Below are 20,351 nucleotides of genomic sequence, written 5' to 3'. Positions count from 1 at the left end.
ATAAGGGAGATCTTAAGTAATAAAAGATCTCACCTTAAGAAACTCGCGTATGATGATGGGCTAAATGTAGCTGCGGGTGGCTATCCTGCCGAGAAACCTGCCAGGGCACACAAACGCGAGTGGAAGGAGGCAAAGAAACGAGCACAGGGTGGCGTGAAGAGCAAGCACCATGTGGAGGCACGACGGATCCAGATGGAGACCATTGGATCTTTGCATTTTAGATTTGGCGGCGTCGAGTCATGGGAGGCAGAGTTCATAAGTATCTTGCCACTTTATTTGATTGTTTACTTAATTCATTGATTCTATGATTGTTTTAATCTTACAAATTGTGTTGATTATGATACAACGATGGGTTATGGGGAGGAAGCCCATAGCCCACGATACTGGGTATGCTCGCCGGCATAGCAGACATGACACGTGGGCCCTCTTCAGAGCCGAGGGACGTATTACGGATGTGCAGTTTGAGATGGCCATGAGACCATGTGTACACATAAAATTTTGATAGTAATATTGAATCGTGAGTTGATAATATTGCATTCATGTCTATCTTGAATCGTGTATTGACAATGTATGCATTCATGCTGTTCTTGTCTTAAATCTTCCTCTGGTGGATGTTGGAATGCACCCAAAAAAAAATCCAAACCTCCTTATGTTGCTTCCTGAGCTGAACATTCTGCTCCTTCAAGTCCTCTATTTCCTTGCGCATGTCATCCAATCCTGCTACTTCATTATCAGCTACCTGCTTTTCCAAAGCCTCCATAGGAGCCTTCTGTCTCTCTCCCCGCATAGCTTGCTACCTTATATAATGATGTACTGAGTATAACTTTGTGATGACCTCTTCAGGTCTCATGGCTACATCCAACCCTGTGGATATGATTGTCTGAACTTCTAGTGCTATAGGAATAGATGGTACAGAACTCCCTAAAGCCTGTAGTGCCAATCCACCAGCACCCTTTCGTTTTGCCATCTTTAACTTATGTCCGACGATAGCCGATTCAGGCTTGCTACCCCTGCTTTATCTCCATCAAACACCACTAAAGAAGGGTTCTTTTTAGCCACTGCCTCTAACACCTCCTGCTCTCAATATCCGACAGTAGCAAGTAGATCCACTTCATCAATTGCCTTCATGCTTGACCCTGCCATCATGTATTGCAGCTTTCTCTTGAGGTTTCCACCATCCACAGGCTCCTTCATCGTCGCCTTTGGCTCTGCATGAGTAGGATTGGAATGAAGCCAATCCCTATATGTAAATAACCTAGCCATGTATGGGGCTAAACAGTCCACCGAAACTTGCCTTCTTTTATACCGAAGCCCTACATAGAACTACAATTTCTCATGAAGAAAAGAACCCCAATCAATACTCAATCCTTTTTCTGCACTGTGCAGCACTGCATAAGATTCCTTACTCATATACAAACTTTTCACCAACAAGCACACCTTGGATAAAAACTAGGTACACTGTACTTGCCGCTGTGGAGATGCATTTCTAACCATGAAATACCCCTTTCTACCTTTGAGAGAACCAAACTCCACCCTCATCATCTGGTCAAACACTTTTAGGACACTAGAATCCTTTGTATAAGGTAAATGAAATGCTACTACTACATAGTCTGGTGTTACCTGCACCTGTTGTGTGACAAACCCACCGGTAGATTTCAGGTAGTCGAACTGCTCCCTTAAAATCGAAATCCAGGTGCACACTAACCTTGACAATCCTTGGATTGTCCACTGTACCCAGATCTAAATCTTGCAATTCATCTTCTTTTACTCTAGAACTCTTTCCCAGAGTATGTTCATACAATGCCTCTGCTTGCTTAATAGCTTCTCCAGCATCCTTTTCGGAGTCCTTGCTCTGAACATCCAAAATCTGAGAAGTTGTTTATCCCTTGAGATTTCCTTCAGGTCGGACCCTTTTGGACCTCCAACTCCACTTGAGCACACTGAAGATTAGATATGTTGAGCAATTGATCCAAAGTGATATTTAAAGGAGTATGCAGTAATTCTTCAAAGAGTGAAACTGAACCAACCTCATCCTTCTTCTTTTCATCTTCCCAAGCTGCTTGTTTCTTCTTCTGTATCTTCTTCAACTATTCCGATGACTGCTCTCTCGGACATCCTTGTGTTTCTCCCAATCCAATGGAGACTTCAACTTCTGAGATCTGGTTACTGCCATCACGTCAACATTATCTTCTTTCTCTACACAATTGGAACAGTCACATGCCATTTGCATTGCTGACACTGATTTCTCTTGTAAACACTTCCTTCCTTCACTCTCTAGGATATCTGATGGCAGACTCACCACAGGATGAATTTCTGTTAACACAAGGTTAACCTGTGGAGGAGGATTCTCTTCCTATCTAGACTGTTGGTGTGGAGCCTGATTTTGATTATCATACTCATTCCAATTATTCCTCCATTCATTCCGCCAAGGAGCTCTTCCTCTTCCTCTATTCCATTGTCTGTTTGGAGGTCTCCATTGATTTCTATAATCCTGAGTTGGAGGATACCAATTTTGATTTCCTCTCTGTTGGACTTCTAGGGCAACTTGCACCACTCCTGCCTGAGTCTCCTGTCTTTGCTTCTAAATCCGATCTGGAACTAGACCTCTATATTGTGGATTATACCAATAGTTTGATGTTAGATGACCATCCCTCTCACAAATATGACAGTGAGGTTTATCAGATGATGAAATCCACTACTAGAGGTTTAGGGCATACCAACGTTAGAATACCAACGCAAATGTCGCGAACATCAGTATGCCCGTCATAATCTTGGAGGCGACAAGTCGGGCGGGCAATTTTTAAAATTTCATATACCGATGCGTATATCTACGTGTATACCGACGCGTATACCGTCGCGTATACCGACGCGTATACCGACGTGTATACTGATGCGTATGCCGACGCTCGTAAGTTTTTTACAGCCGAGAACCTATTGTTCTCTGTTTTCCGCGGCGTCGAATTGCATCCAGAGAAGGTATGCGTTCGTCCATCTCCTTCAAGCTTTCCTCTTTTTACATTCAACCCTTGTTGTTGTTGTGTGTTTTTCTCCTCTTCTCCTTCTCCACTTTAACTTATCCTCTTGCTTTTACTAATATGCTCTTGCTTTTGCTTTTTAGGATATAGGGTGTTTAGGGTTTTGTGTTTTTTTGGCTCCCTATGCATGTTGAGAGCTCTCTATGTATGCATAGATCTCCTAATGCATGCATAGAGATTTTAGGGTTTTGATTACTTGTGTATTAGTTCTTATTGTTATGTTTAATTTACTAATTACTTTGTTTAATATTTTGTTTTGCAGGTCTTTCACCAATCTTTCACTAATCCTCTCCTTCAGCTTCGCAAAAAAGAGGTAGTCCCTCTTTTGATTTTCCTTGTTTATGCTTTTTTCTACGTATTATTGCACCCCTGTTTTATGGTTTAGGGTTAGTTTAGGGTTCTTGCAAGCTTATACATAGGATTATTGCAAGATCTATGCATAAAACCTATCATAAGCTTGCAATCTCTATGCATAGCCTTCTTGCAAGCTTATGATAGGTTTTATGAATTAAGATCTATGCATAAAGCTTAATACATAATGTTTTATGTATAAATCTTATGGATGAGCTTTATGCATAAGGCTTCATGCGTTATGTTTTTATGCATAAAGCTTTTTTTGATGTAGAGTGCCTTGCATGGATGGAGAGCATAAGCTTTTTGAATGTTTATACTCTCTTATACATATAACATATATTTCTTATGCTCTGTTTTTCTATGCATAAGGTATTCTCTTTATTCATAGAGTTTATATATGTTATCAAGGTAAGATCTCTTATCCATGTAAGATAAGATCATGTTTATTACACCCTTGGGTGATGGGTTTAAGGGTTAGCATAGTGCATAAGGATTATAGCATAGAGCTTATGCATAAGACTTATGCATATGGCTTATGCATAGAGCTTATGCATAAGTCTTGCAGCCTTATTATGCAAGCTTATACTTAAGGCTTGCAATCCTTACTATGCATACGATTGCATAAACCTTATTCATAAAGCTTGTATAAGACTTACGTATAGAGCATTACACATAAGCTTATGTATAGATCATTATGCATAGGCTTTATGCATAAGGCTCTATGCGTTCAGCTTTAGGTGTAGGCTTCTATGCATAGAGCTCAATGTGTAGGCTCTATTTGCAGAATCTATGCATATAGATTTTTGCATAAGGCCTTTATAAATAGCTATTTATGAATAGAGATATCCCCTCTCTCCATCCTTGTTCTAATTACCTTCTTAATTTTGTATGGAGAGAAGATAAGCTAATGTATGGAGAGATTTTTAAAATCTCCCTCAACGGTTGGGGAAAAGAAGCCCGTTTGATGCTTTTTTTAATATTTTTAAAATCTCCCTCAACGGCTGGGGAAAAGAAGCCCGTTTGACGCTTTAAATGTTATTTTTAAAATCTTCCTAACGGGGCTGGGGAAAAGAAGCCCTGTTTTATGGTTTACATAATGCTTTGTGTAATGCATAATGATTTGTATTTAATGAGCTACATATACATGTTATCCTACTAGATGGAGCCTCTCAATCTTGAAGAGAGAATAGCATGTCCATGCATGCGATGTAAGTACCAAATCTTTCAAAAACGAAGGATTTGCAACCAGCATATTCATGATGCTGGCATATTTCCAATGGAGCGCTTGCAAAATTTACGGTTTCAATCGTACAACCAAGCAAGTGTGCAGCCGCATCTTGATAACATTGTGCCTATGAATTCTCGTCCCCAACAAAGGATGAGAATATCGAAGGAGGGAGTGACAGATGGAGCTCAATTAACAGCACCCGAGGGAATGGAAGAAGGTCAGGAAATGGAAGAAGGTCCAATGGAGAAAATGTTGGATGCCTTCAGAAGCTCTCTTCGAGGAGCATGAACATGAAGATCATCAACCACGACATTCTCAACGGTCAAATTATGAACCAGAGGAAGAGGCCATGCGTAAACTTGCACGCCTTCCACTATACAATGGTGCCAGCATATCTGTATTGCGTGCATCTCTTACGATGCTAAATTTACAGTCAATTTTTGGATGGTCTAATACAAGTGTCACTGAACTCTTCAAGTAAGGATTTTTTGGAGATTACACCTAATGTTGAAATGATAAATTTTCAACTTGTATTTGACTAAATCTTAATAGTAACGATCAGATATTGCCATACTTTGCAGGCTTTTGAAAGACTAGATATTGCTCCTCGACAACGAGATGCCTCCATCTCATGCAGATGCCACGAAGTTATTGAAATCCATAGGCATGGATTACAATAATATTCATGCTTGTCACAATGATTGTTGCCTCTTCCGCCATGAATATGAGCATTTGCAAGAATGTCCCCATTGTGGCTCTAACAGATATAGAGAAGATTTTCAAGGGAAAGCTGTCCCGATAAAAGTTCTTAGGCACTTTCCAATCATCCCAAGAATAAAAGGCATGTTCAGGTGCAAATCTATAGCAATCTTGATGACATGGCATGCCACAACTCGATCCACAGATGAAGTGATACGTGTGCCTGCTGATTCACCCACATGTAGACACATTGAAGAGACATGGCCGGCTTTTAAGGAAGATCCTCGTAACCTCCGTCTTGGCCTAGCAATGGATGGTGTAAACCCTTTTGGTTTAAGGAGCTCTTCATGGAGCACATGGCCTGTTTGCCTTGTGAATTATAATCTTCCACCATGGTTAGCAATAAAGAAAGGTCATTTGTTGCTCTCATTAATAGTTCCAGAAAAGTACAAGGTGAAGAACATGGATGTATATTTGGCACCACTTATTGATGAGTTACACACCTTGTGGGACGGAATTGAAGTGAAGGACATGCCAAAGCAGCACAGTGGCCAAAGACTTGCAACTGTGCAAGGTATTCTCATGTGGACAATGCATGATTGGCCTGGCTATGGAGAATGCTCAGGTTTGTTTATATCGGGTTATAATGCATGTCCTGTATGTGGTCCTCGACTTGATTCAAGATACTCAAAAGCATTACGAAAGAATGTCTACCAAGGACATGTTAGGTATCTTCCAGAAAATCATGAATTGCGGGATGGTAATCTAGGAAGACCTCCTCCAAGTGCACTGAAGGCAAGCGATTGGAAGATCAAAAGGGAGGAATGTGGCAGCTTGGCATGTCCTGGGATGAAGAGGCTCTCTATCTTTCACCAACTCCCCTATTGGGGTGATCTCCTTATAAACCATTTGCTTGACCCGATGCATATTTTCAAGAATGTAGCTGACATTCTGTGGAAGACCATGATAGGAAAAAAGGAGACTAAAGGCCAAAGGGATGAGTTTGTCATATGGTTCTTTCATTGTTTACCGTGTAATTTTCATTTCGCACAAGTTTGTCATATGGTTTTTTGTCCAACAGGCCATGGGTGATGACTCACTCGACTATACAGTCTTGATTTCTCATTTAACCCTACACCGCAGGGCATGAGTCCCCAGGAGATATATGGTTTTCTCTCGTCCATGACTCCAAAGCAGAGAGCCATGGCTCAGAGTTATTGTGGAGCAGGGACATCTGCCTCACCATCTGGCTTCCCGACGCCAGTTCCCACACCCGTAGATATGACAGCAACTCCCAAACCTCATACCACATAGCCTTCCACTCCTCTTACAGCTTGATCTACCACCTCTTCACATAGACGTCGCTCACGTAGTAGGTCTTCAAGGGGAGGTTGTTGTGGTGGTAGTGCCACAGATGCTGTGACACCACCACCACATGAGCGTCGTCCTTTGCTCTCATCTATTGATAGCACACCCATAGGTTCACCTTCTACTCGCTTAGGTGCACATGACCATGACAACAGCAAGATATACACAATTAGGGATGGGGCACAAATAATGAATAGTGCAGGGAAGGCAATGAAGACACACATTCGAAAATTGTGCACTATACAGTTTCACAACTCTGTCATGACTAAATGGGATCAGCAAGATAAGGAGAAGAAACATTACATAAATACAAAGATAAAGCAAGAGTTTCAGCCATCTGACCCTATGAATGTCGTCTCTAATGAGTGGATACAGTATACAACTCGCATTTTGATGGGGCATAGTAGGTCAGAGACGAGGGATGCATTTAGAGAGGGGAAAGAGAAACCTGTTTGGCTAGATGACAGGGAGTGGGAAGCCATTGCTCAGGAGCTCATAGAGACACCAGAGAGGTTTCAACAACAAAGAGAGGCAGCAAGGGCAAGACTTCAAACAGTAGGGGCTTCTCATCTTGGGAGTGGTGGTTACGAAACCATGCGCCATGAATTCGTAAGTATTTGTAGTAATTTTATTTATCTAAATGTATGTATGTGGGCTAAATGTTGATTTCTAAAAGTTGTAATTGTTAATCATTTATGTAGGAGTTGGCCATGAACCGAGTAGGTGAGAAGAGAAGTACGCTCACAAACATGGCCTTGTGGCCTTATTTGAGATGCTTGAAGAAGAAGGAGAGACCGTCAATTGGGAGGCATTACCATAATGTAAGATGACCTTCAAACTATTGGTATATGATCAAAAGATTCTTGAGTATTAATGTTTAATTTAATTTCTTGTTTATCTGAAAAATAAAAAAACAAGCACGGTTGTCTTTTGTGCTCTATTTTAGACAGAATGGTGTTGTCTGTTTACTGCTGTTGAGTCTTGTTCATTGCAGGCAGCCAGGCAACACTATTCTATCTAAAAAAAAATTCTGCTATAGCGTCGGTATATTCCTCGATATTGGTATTGGTACACATGCCGGTATAGTTGTCGGTATATGTGCTGGTATACATGCCGGTATTGTCGTCGGTATAGATGCCGGTGTAACGTCGGTATAGACATTGGTATAGACCCCGGTATAGGCGCCGGTATAGAGGCCGGTATAGACACCGGTATGCTCGTCAGTATAGGCGCCGGTGTAACGTCGGTATAGATACCGGTATAGGTGCCGGTATTTTTTCCCGACGCTTATACCGACGTCGTCGTTCTAGCGCAGATACCGGCGTTTATACCGATGTGACGGGGCTTTTTTAGACCCCGTTCAATGACGTCGGTGTATAAGCGCCGGTATTAGGCTATCATGTAGTAGTGATCCCCATTTCTTTTATCTTTTGGGATACTAGCTTATCCAATTCCTGAGTCCCTTTGTCTTGCTTCTTTCTCTTTGTCTTTCTCTTTCCCTCCTCTTTTTTCTTCTTCTTGTCTTTCTTCCTCTTTGTCTTTTTATGCTTCTTTTTAGATTTCTTTTTCTTTGATTTGCTCTTTTCATCATCAGAGCTATCTGAATCTGATTCTGAATCCTCAGAATCATCCGAATCAGAATCCGACTCGGACTCTGAATCACTATCCAAATCACTGTCGGAGTCATCCTTCAATGTACCATATCTCTTCTCCACTCTAGCAGCTGTTTCTACTAGATCATCCATTCGTGCAGCCACATCCACACTGGCTATTGCTGTAGACCTTATGGTTTTCCTCAAACCCTTCAAAAAGTATCCAGCTAACATTTCTGGGGTTGGTCTTTCTACCACCTCCAATCTATTAACTAATTGGGTAAATTTCTGAGCATAATCTTGCACCAACATCTTCTTCTGTTCAATTCTCTTTATCTTGCACAACACATCATTCAGTGTCTTTTCCTTTCTGAACCTAGCCAAAAATGCTCCCTTCAAATCATTGTATGTTGCAAAGTGATTTGGGGCAAAATGGCTAAACCATTCAATAGCTTTTCCTCCAAAAGTAGCCTCGAGAACTGATGCATCTTGTCAGCATCACCATATACTCTAGCCAATCCGCTAGCCTGCCAAGCTGCTTCAAATTCAGCAACATGACAATTGGGGTCCTTCTTTTCTGGCCCCTTGAACTTTTTGAACTTGACTTTGAGATCAGCGATTGCCCCTCAATATGCCATTCCGAGTGCTCTTGGAACTACCTTAGGTTTAAGTTTTCTTTTTACCAGAAGAGGATCAAACTGTAACCGCTTTCTTGAAATCAATGGTCATACCACAACGACACCCACCAATTGAGCAACACCCCTTGCCCAGTCCTCTGGTGTTCTTGCGGACTGTCCTCCTAACTGACTTGAATCATTATCCTCTAAATCATTTTCTTGCTATCCACCTCTGGACCGTGATCTTGTGAAATAAACCCTAGAAGCCCTTTTGCTTTCTTCACTCATGCATTCCGTGCATCACCCCAAGCTTCAAGAATGCCTTGATAAAAACAAATACTCAACCCGCAGGATCGCTAGTGTATATTCCTGACTCAAATCAGACTTTCACTGAACCTAATTCGAATACATGGAATTAAGACTGAAATCAGAAATACACATGTGGATGACAGAAATGAGTCTGAATGCCATTACAGAACGCAAACAAAACTCCTTAATTCATCATATCCAAAACACAATAGTGTGGCTAATTAAAAGCCCGCATCAGTTACAAGTAGTTATAACCGTATTCCTTCATCGGAATGTCCCAAGACATAATGAAAGTCCGACTAAGGTATTTTGCAAAAAAACTTACAAAAAGGAATTGTTAAACTTGAAAACTAAAACAAAGTAAAGTAATCTATGGTACTGTAAGTAGAGCCCTAACAAGAGGATTAAGGAGAACCCTTATTTTATTAAAGATTCTATATGCATCTATTTATGCATAAAATCTATTTCTGATGAAAGTCACACTTTTATCATCATCATAAAAATCATTTATGTTGAAAAATCTCTCTTTTATCATGAAAGAGTTTCTTTTATGCATATGTTTATGCATATAAATTATTTATGATGAAAATCACTCTTTTAATATAAAAGAATTTCTTTTATGCATATGTGTATGCATAAAAATCATTTATAATGAAACTCACACTTTTGATATAAAAAATATCTTTTATGCATATGTTTATGCATAAAAGCATTTACGATGAAAATCACACTTTTAATATAAAAAATTTATACTTTTATGCATAGAATTCAATAATGATAAAGTAACACTTTTATAATTAAAAAAAATCTTTTATACATACTTTTATGCATGAAAATCAATTATGATAAAAGTAACACTTTTATAATTTTATAAAAATCTTTTATGCATACTTTTATGCATGAAAATCAAATATGATAAAAGTAACACTTTTATAATAAAAAAATAAACTTTTTTGCATACTTTTATGCATAGAATTCAATAATGATAAAAGTAACACTTTTATAATAATTAAAAAAATATTATTTTATGCATACTTTTATGCATAGAATTCAATAATGATAAAAGTAACACTTTTATAATAAAAAAATATTCTTTTATGCATAAAAATTCATTTTCATGAAAGTAACACTTTCATAATAAAATTAAATTATTCCTTTATGCATAAGAATATATTTTGATGAAAGTAACACTTTCATAATAAAAGAAAATTATTCCTTTATGCATAAAAATCTATTTTGATGAAAGTAACACTTTCATAATAAAAGTAAATTATTCCTTTATGCATAAAAATTTATTTTGATGAAAGTAAAACTTTCATAATAAAAAGATTATTCTTTTATGCATTAAAAATAATAATCAATATGCATCTTCTATGCATGAAAATGACACTTTTAGAGTATAGAACTGATAGGAATTACTCTTTTAGCATAATAAAAGATAATACTTATTTCCAAAAAATTTGCCATAACCTCCTTTGTATGGCTGACCATTTTTCAAATTTTCCTACTTAATTTTGTCTTAAAAATTAACTCTAATTGATAATAATCAATATGCATCTTCTATGCAGCATGAAAATGATACTTTTAGAGTATAGAAATGATAGGAAATACTCTTTTAGCATAATAAAAGATAATACTTATTTCCAAAAAAAATTACAATAACCTCCTTTGTCTGGCTGACCATTTTTTAAATTTTCTTAATTTGTCTTAAAAATTAACTCTAATTGATTTAAAAAAATCTAGACTAATCAAAATTGACTTATAAAAGAGAAAACATTATAAAAAGTTTAATTCCAACAATTATCACTTAACTAGGATAAAGAAGGATTGATTCTAAGAAGAGAGAGGGGAAAAGCCTTTCGATCAAGGCATAGTGTCCATTTATTCACTTTAAACAGTCATAAAAATTAGGAAAGCATAAAAATCAATAAGAAAATTACAAGATCTCTACTTACATAATTTCTTGGAGCTTTCCTTTGGCTTCATGGTTTGAGGGTTCTACTCTTGTTTGTAATAACAAGAGTGGCCACCAATCTTTGGAAGAGGGAAATGTCAAAAACTAGTGAATTATTAATAAATTCACAGTTCTTGGCTTGGTAGGAGTGGAGTAACAGTGCATAAACACTGTTATTTTTCAACAAAGGGGGAGGCTTATATTTATAGGAAAAATTGAGCTCCTAACCAAACAAACTGATTCTAGAATTTTCCAAATCAGTTTGGTCAATTTTGACCATTTTTAGGTCAGTTGAGCTAACTTTTTGGAACTAGACTTGAATTAGGAGAGAGGAGAGATGAAATATCTCAATTTTTGAAGATTTAAAACTCAATTGCACATGTGAAGTAGGCGCCTCATTCATGAGGGGGGAATCCCCATGATGAGGTGTCAAAAATCCATTTTTTAAGCTTTTCCTTTGGTCCTTAGTCCACTCTTCATCTTATGTGAGTGTTTACTCATTTTTGGGGGTGATTTTCTTTCTTTCTTCTATTTATCTTCTTCATACATTTGGATGAATTTGATTGGTCCTTCAAAACCTTAATTTGAAATTTTTTGAAAATCTGGACCCCTAGGGTCTCGAATAAATTATACTTAATTTCTAATGCACCTTTTGAAAATCTTTTTGAACTTCTATTTCGGAGAAACTTATTTTAATAAGGAGAGATATTTTTCCATTCAAAAATATTCAAAATCTGAATATTCTATCTCTAGAATATTTTCTCTCCCTAGGCTAAAACAGGTAGAAACAAGATCTTTTATATTTGTGAAGAGGGAATCGATTACAGGGGAAGATGCTGAACATCTTGAGAGGCTGGGGAGGAATCTTACATTCTCTCCCACTTGAAAAACGCGAGATGTCCTCATCTCGCAAACTGGGGGTAATCTTGCAATAGATCGGTTTCATTCTCCTAGGTGGCATCTTCAAAAGGATAGAACTTCCATTTTACCAATAATTCTCTGAGAATTCTGTTCCTGAGAATCTTCTCTCGAACATCAAGAATTTTTTCAAGTTGGAGTTCCATCTACCCTTGGGTTGAAGAAGTTAGGATTTCATCATCAAGCACATGATTTGTGCTTGGCACATATTTTTTTAGAAGGCTTACATGAAATACATTATGAACTTTGAAATGAGGAGGCAAAAGAAGCTCGTAGGCTAAGTCGCCTACTTTCTTTGTAATCAGATATGATCCACAATATCTGGGGGATAACTTCTTATACTTCCCAAGAGATAAAGAACTTCTTTTGGGCCGTACTCGAATGAAGACCATATCTTCTTCTTTGAATTCTCTATCTGTCCTCTACTTATCTGCATATTGCTTCTGTCTATCCTGGGCAACTTTTATATCTTTACAAATTGACTACATCTGCTGCTCCATGTCGTCAAGCATCTGTCTGGACATCTTGACCCTAATCAATGGGTCGGACCAATTTAATGGAGTTAAGAAATCTTTTCCATACAGAGCTTTAAAAGGGTTCATCCCAATACTTCGGTGATAAGAAGCATTGTAGGCGAACTCAACTAGGTGTAGATAGCTTAGCCACTTTTTGGGTTCCCTGCTACTAGAGCATGATCGAAGTATATCTTCGATTACCTGGTTTACCCTTTCAATTTGACCATCAGTCTCAGGGTGATAAGCTGTGCTGAGATCCAAGAAAGTTCCCACTGCTTTGAAAAATGCAGTCCAAAACCTTGAAGTAAACTTGGGATCTCGATCACTTACTATTCTCTTGGGTAGGCCATGCAATCTGAAGATTTCTTTGAGGAATACTCTAGCCACATCCACTATAGTGTAGGTTTCTTTTACAGGGATTAGATGGGCAACTTTGGTTAGTCTGTCAACTACCACGAAAATGGAGTTGTAACCTGATTGCATTGAAGGTAATCCAGTAATAAAGTCCATACTGATACATTCCCACTTCATCTGGGGGATGTCCAATGGATGTAACTTCCCAGGCATTTTTACTCTTTCATCTTTGACTTTCTGGCATGTCAAACATTGATGTACATTTATTCAGTACATCCTTTTTCAGACCAGGCCAAAAGAAGTTTTTCTTTATTACAGACAAGTAGGTTTTGAAGAAACCTGGATGTCTTGCTATAAGGCTGTCATGGGCTTTTTTCAGAATTTGATCCTTGGTTCCCTCATCATTGGGAATGCATAGCCTGCAATTATAATACATAATGCCATCATCCAAGCTGTATCCTCTCTGTTCAACTCTTGTGGAGTTTTGCTTTCCTGCATAAGTAGGGTAGCAATAGGGCCAAATAATCTATCCTGCATGATCTTCTCTCTTGCTTCAATAATCAAAGAATTTGATATCATATTAATTGCAAGTAAGGAGGCTTTTCTGTTGAGGGCATCTGCTACCACATTTTCTTTGCCTGGGCGGTACTTGATTTCAAAATAAAATTCCTGTAGGGTCTGCATCCACCTTCTTTGGCGCATGTTGAGGTCCTTTTGAGTGCAGATCCACTTTAAACTCTGATGGTCTGTCATCAAAGTGAATCTTTTTCCCAGTAGGTAATGTCTCCACAACTTTAAGGCATAGACTACTGAAAGTAATTTGAGGTCGTGGACAGCATAATTCCTCTCATGCGTTCTGAGCTTTCGGGATTCATAAGCCACTGCATGACCTTCCTGCATAAGTGCACCTTCCAGGGCAAAACCACTTGCATCAGTTACTACCTCAAAGGGTAGAGAAAATCTGGCAGCTTCAAAACGGGTCTGGTTACCAAGGCGGTCTTCAGCTTATCAAAAGCACTCTGGCGCCTGGCAGACCACTGAAATGGGGTATTCTTTTTGAGAAGGTTAGTCAGGGGGGAAGCTATGAGAGCATACTTTGGTTTAAAAATCCTATACCAACCAGTCAATCCCAAGAATCCTCTGACTTCTTTCACTATCTTTGGTTCAGGCCAATCTATGACTGCTTGGACTTTTGCGAAATCTGGAGAAATTCCATCTTTGGATACCAGAAAGCCCAAGTATTCAACATGGTCGGGAGTCCATTCCAAGGATCCCGTCAAAAACTCCCAGAGGTAAGACTTTAAACTAACAATCGGTTACATTACCATCTAGATTGAACTGGATAAGATCTATCTCAAGGTGAGTGAAAAGAATGAGTAGCTTATGCAAGTATCCAGGGGAAATGAAAGAATGAGTACTGCCTGAATCAATCAAAAGCTTAAAAGGCTTACCCTGATACTCAGCTAGAGTATTGATGACGGAGAATTGACGATTTGGCCCTTGATTTTCAATTGCTGCATAAATCTGGCCTCTTTCTTCTTCCACTACTTCTGCTATTGTGACTGCTCTGGCTACTGCTGCAGTATGATGCAAAACTCTTTCTCTTTGGTTGCCCCAGTTCTGGGAAGGAGTTCTGAGGCTACTCTGGACAGAGGCAGACGGTTGAGCTAGAGTTCTCCTGGGATTTCCCTGATTCTAGCACGAGGGACCCTGATTGGACTGATAAGAAGGAGTCTGTCTTGGAACTCTAGGACCCTGGCTTCCTTGGCCCACAGAGGAGACTTTTCCTTTGTAGTAGAGGAGACCATTTTTTAGCTCATAATGGGGTAACTCTTCACATACACCTTGCTGTAATTTCTGCACTATTTGTGAGGTTTCCTTATCAAACAAGTACTCTTTTTGTATCTCCATGATCCAATCTTTCTGCACCTCAGAAATAGCATACAATGAGCAGGCCCACATACGAGACAAGGAATCGGCAACCACATTTTCTTTGCCCTTTGTGTATGTGATTTCAAAATCATAGTTTTGTAGTGTTGCTACCCACCTTCTTTGCTTAGGAGACAAATTGGGTTGTGTGAGGAAATACTTCAGCACCCTATGATCACTTCTCACATAAAAATGACTCCCATATAAGTAATGGTGCCATTTCTTGATAGCATGGAGTATAGCAATCATCTCTTGCTCATACACATGGAGTTCTCTTTCTTTGTCATTCAGCTTTCTACTTTCATAAGCAATGACTCCATGGTCTTGGTAAAGTACCGCACCAATCCCTCTTCCACTTGCATCCGCCCTTATTGTGAAAGGTTTGGTGAAGTCTGGACATACCGAAATAGGTGCTGATGTGAGCATCTTCTTCATATCTTCAAAGATTTTGTTGGCAATGGCATCCCAAAAGAAGGTTTCCTTCTTCAATTTGTCCATCATTGGGGCTGCAATTTCTGCATAGTGGGCAATAAAGCGCCTATAGAATGAAGATAACCCCAGAAATCCCCTCAATTGAGTAGTGTTTGAAGGAACCGGCAAATTCCTAATACATTTGACTTTCTTTGGATCCACACAAATGCCATCCTTGCTCACAATGTGACCCAAATATTCCACCTCATGTGCCATGAAGGTACATTTTGTCTCCTTAACATACAACTTGTTTTGCCTCAAGACCTCCAAAACCTCTTTCACGTGCTTCAAATGCACTTCCTCATCTTTGCTATAGATAAGTATGTCGTCGAAAAAGACCAATACAAACTTGTAGAGGAAAGGTTGAAGCACTTTGTTCATCAATGCTTGAAAAGTTGCCAGTGCATTGCATAATCCAAACGGCATAACCATGAATTGGTAAAGACCCCTTTCCGTATGAAATGCTGTTTTGAACTCATCACTACTTTTCATCCTTATTTGATGGTATCCGGAACGCAAATCAATCTTTGAAAAGCATGTGGCACTCTTCAACTCATCCAAAAGATCATCTACCCTTGGTATTGGAAATCGATTTTTGATGGTGATCTTATTCAAATCACGGTAATCAATGCACATGCGGAAAGTACCATCCTTTTTCTTCACAACAAGTAGCACCGGAGAAGCAAAAGGAGATTGACTTGGTTCAACCCATTCCATGTCAATGAGTTCTTTGACTTGCTTTGCCACCTCTTCCTTTTCAACCTTTGACAAACGATAGGGAGGCTTGTTGATTGGTTTGGCATTTGGTTCCAAATCAATAGCGTGATCAACACTCCTCTTTGGCAGCATTGATTTTGGCATGGTAAACACATCTTCATAATCCTTGAGTAGCTTAACCATGTCCACATTTTTGATGCAATCCTTTTTGCTATTATCTTCCTCTTTGCAAAGCTGTAGTACATAAACATAGCCCTCTTTCTTGAACTCTTTCTTCATTTGAGTAGCATTGATCATGAAGAGCTTGGACCCTTGCATTCCATTCAATGTAATAACCCCTCCATGATGCACAAAACTCATGAAACTTTTCTGTAAGTTCATGGTAAAAGAGTTCAAAGTGGACAGCCAATCACATCCAAGTACTATGTCAATTGGTCCCAACTCAATCACCAAAAGATCAACTTTGCAAGAGTAGTTCTTGGACAACTCCAATTCTGTACTTTGACACTTCATATTGCAACCCATTGATTTACCATTGGCCACTTGCACCATGTGCTTGTTGGTAAAGAAGTTGGTTGCATTTTGAGAGTGTTCAAAGATCTTTTATTGACAAAACTATGCGTGCTTCCAGTATCAATGAGTGCATATGCTGTTCTTCCATTCACCTTGATCTTCAATCTCAATGTGTTGGCACCCTTACTTCCCGCATAAGCATCATGAGAGATTGTACACAAGGTAGTATGTGCACTATTGTTTTCATTCCACACGCATAGAGGCATCCCATCATCCATTTTGTCATGAGCAAACTTTAGTTTCCCACCCGGATCAAAAGGAAACTCGGGATTTTCTTTATCAAAACCATCATCATGAGAACCTCCACCCTCATGTGAGGATCTCCCCATCCTAAGGCATCATTGCATTCAAGGAATTCCTCCTCCTCATGATTAGCATTGTCCTCAGAGATAATGTAGCTTATGGAAATATCCTTAGATTTGCATACTTTGAAGTGATCCTTGTTCCATTTTTCTCCACATTTGAAACATAGACCTTTGAGCCTCATTTCATGCAAATGGTCCTCCTTGATAACCTTGCTTTTTGAACCCCCATTTGCTGGCTTGGACTCATTGTATGTAGCTTTGGTGGACATAAATGGTGGTTTAAATGGAAGTCTATTAGACCCTCTACCATACACGGTAGGAAATCTTGGAAGATTAGGTCTTGTGTTTGCATGAGAACCCATTTCAGTCCTTGTGATCACTTCCCCTTTGATATTCCCTTTGCTAACCCACTTTGTCAAGTACTTCTCTTCATGGATTTCTGCAAGCATCATTGCCTTCTTCAAAGTGGTGGGTTCATGAGACTTGACATCACCACCAATAGGAGCTTTCAAGCCCCTTATATACTTGAAAACAAGATAATGCTCATCAAAGTCATCCAAGTATAATAGAAGCTTTAGAAACTTGACATGAGAATATTCCTTCACGGTAGTGATTTGCTCTAGCTTGTCCCATTCCACAATGTGATTGTCCCTTTGCATGCGAGAAGTAAACTCTTCTGCCATGTCATTCTTGAATTCTTCCCAAGTAGTGATGACATAACCATGAGATTGCTTCCTCCTCCACCAAGTGTGAGCAAAACCTTCAAGATGAAGTGAGGCGAAGTAGACTTTGGCAATCTCGCTCCTTGGGCTGATTTTGAAGTAGAGATCCATCTTGTTTGCCCACTCTTCAAAGTCTTCGATAGAATTTGATTCTCCTTTGAACTTATTAAATATGATTTTTCCTTCACAGCATTGTCAAAATCACCATGCATTCTTGAACCCCTCTGCCGTGCTCTTGGATCATCAAATCCTCTTCCTTCACCCAAGTGTCTATGCATTTGCTCATCTTCCAATTGCCAATCACCTGCATATTTAAATCCCTTTTGTTCATACCCTCTTCTTGCATCTTGCATAAAGGATGAAGTTCTTGGAATACTGGCATTTGATCTCTCATAAGAAGCATCACCCATAGGTCTCTTGCCCTTGTCCATGTAAGAAGAATGTGGCATCATTTGAGGTGGCATCATTTGTCTTACTTTGTTCTCTTCTGGCATAGAAGGCTTTCCATCATGTTTGGAATCATAATGTACACCATCCATTGCATTCATATCGGCTTCTTGGTTGAGCTTGAGAGGAGCCAATTCACTAATGGCTTTCTCCAAGTCTTTTAACCCTCTTTGCATCACGTCATCCAAGTAGTGGTGTCGCTTGTCGAACCGTTCCATGAGGTATTCACCAAATTGTTGTTGCCGATTTGTTGGGTTATTTTCAATTTTTTGAAACATACTCTCCATAGCCATTAACATCATGTCCACTGTTAGCGGAGTAGTTCCCAAAGATTGAGACATTTCCACTGTAAGATTCTCCCCCACCCTTCGAGGTATACAGGAGTAAGAATCTCCCTTTTTGATCTTATAATTATTCTCTCTCTAAAATAAAAGAAAGATTCTGTTTAAAAAAGGAAGAACCTTTTCCCTGAATACTTCTCAAGAGTCCCACCTGTTTTAAGATTCAGAACAATGAGTTCAGAAGTGAGAATCGATGTTTTGGATATCAAGGTTTTGGTCTTCATTCGAGTATGGCCCAAAAGAAGTTCTTTATCTCTTGGGAAGTATAAGAAGTTATCTCCCAGATATTGTGGACCAAAGAAAGTAGGTGATTTAACTTACGAACTTCTTTTATCTCCTCATCTCAAAGTTCTAAATGCCTTCTATAGAAAAATATGCCAAACCCAAATCATGGAAAGACGGTAAAACTTCAGTGGCAAGTTACCGTTGGCTTCTAAGTTACGCTACCTCCTTCCTTTATATAAGTTGTAACTTTTACTTGTCATTCACAGTAATCTTACTCCCATCGATCTCCTTTCTTTCTTAATCTCCTTCATGGCTTGGCAACAAGAATTAGTTTTATCCATAATGATTCCTCACCTTCAAGACGCAAGTGAGTCTGTGAAGAAGGATTTTATAGAACAGTATGAGTGCTCACTTTTTCCTCACCTAGGAACTTCTGTAGCGCAGACCAAATGGCGGACCTATCAAGACATAACTAGGGTAACACCCTGGGGTCAGCAGCACTTTCGTAACAATGTCCGCTTGGCCATGGTTATCGAAGCCTTGGGTTTGGGTCCTCGATACTACTACGTCATGAGATCAAGACATCTTGGGTTTTCTGAGCGGGTCTTCTTACTGGCGTGTTTTCTTCCTCATGAGAAGATATGCCTTTACCCCGTTTTTGGCTTGCCTCTCAGAGGTCCTTTTGTTAGAACACCTCATACCACTGAGATAGGCGCAGCAATAACCCACAGAATCATTCCCATAGATGAGTTACCTTATACTTGTGCAGCTTGTGAGGACTGCTTTTGTGACCATATGATGGACGGGCTTATGGAAGTGTAAAGAGTTCCTCTATCTTTACTGTATAAGTTCCGAGAATGAATAAAGTTTAAATCTTGTTCATATTTTGAATCTTGCTCTCTTTAAGACTTATCTTGGTGGTTAATCTTGATTAAAATTTTTCTCTAAGTCTCATATTCGTGAATCTTGCGAAATTATCACAAGTTGCGAGATGAGGACATCTCGCATTTTTTAAGTGGGGTAGAATGTAAGATTCCTCCCCCAACCCCTTTTTGATGTCTAGTATCTTCCCCTGTAATCAACCCTCTTCAGAAATATAAAGACCCTGTTGCTAACTATTTTAGCCTAGAGAGAGAAAAATTATTCTAGAGAGAGAATATTCAGAATGAGGATGTGAAAATGGATGTATGCATGTGAATGTGGATGTATGAATATGAATGTGGATGTGTGGATGTGGAAATGGAGGTATGGATGTATGAATGTAGATGTGGATGTATGCATATAGATGCGTATGTATGAATGTGAAATTGGATGTATGATGTGGACGTTGTCGTGCCATGGCACGTCTATGATATGAAACCGTGCATGTGAGGCCGTCAAATACACATCCAGATGCATGGGTTAAGTGCCATGACGAGTCATTATATGATGCCATGTACATATGTTCATATTGTATATGAGGTTCAATAAGACAAGCTGAGGCTGAGTCAGATTTAGGGGTTTTTTGTATATGAGTATGGAGGATGATGTTTTTGCTGTTACTCAGAGCTCATGGGCAAGTTAGAAGCATCCAGATATATATGATGGCATGAGGGCATACCAATGCACAAAGGAATGTATTTATGAAGGCATGGAGAAATACTTGAATGAGTAAATGGGGATTCTATAAATCATATAG

This window comes from Cibotium barometz, chromosome 2 (genome assembly GCF_041138505.1).
Source record: "Cibotium barometz isolate CiBa-2024 chromosome 2, ASM4113850v1, whole genome shotgun sequence".
Lineage (NCBI taxonomy): Eukaryota > Viridiplantae > Streptophyta > Polypodiopsida > Cyatheales > Cibotiaceae > Cibotium > Cibotium barometz.
The sequence above is the reverse complement of the archived record's forward strand: the minus strand, read 5'-3'. Positions refer to the sequence as shown.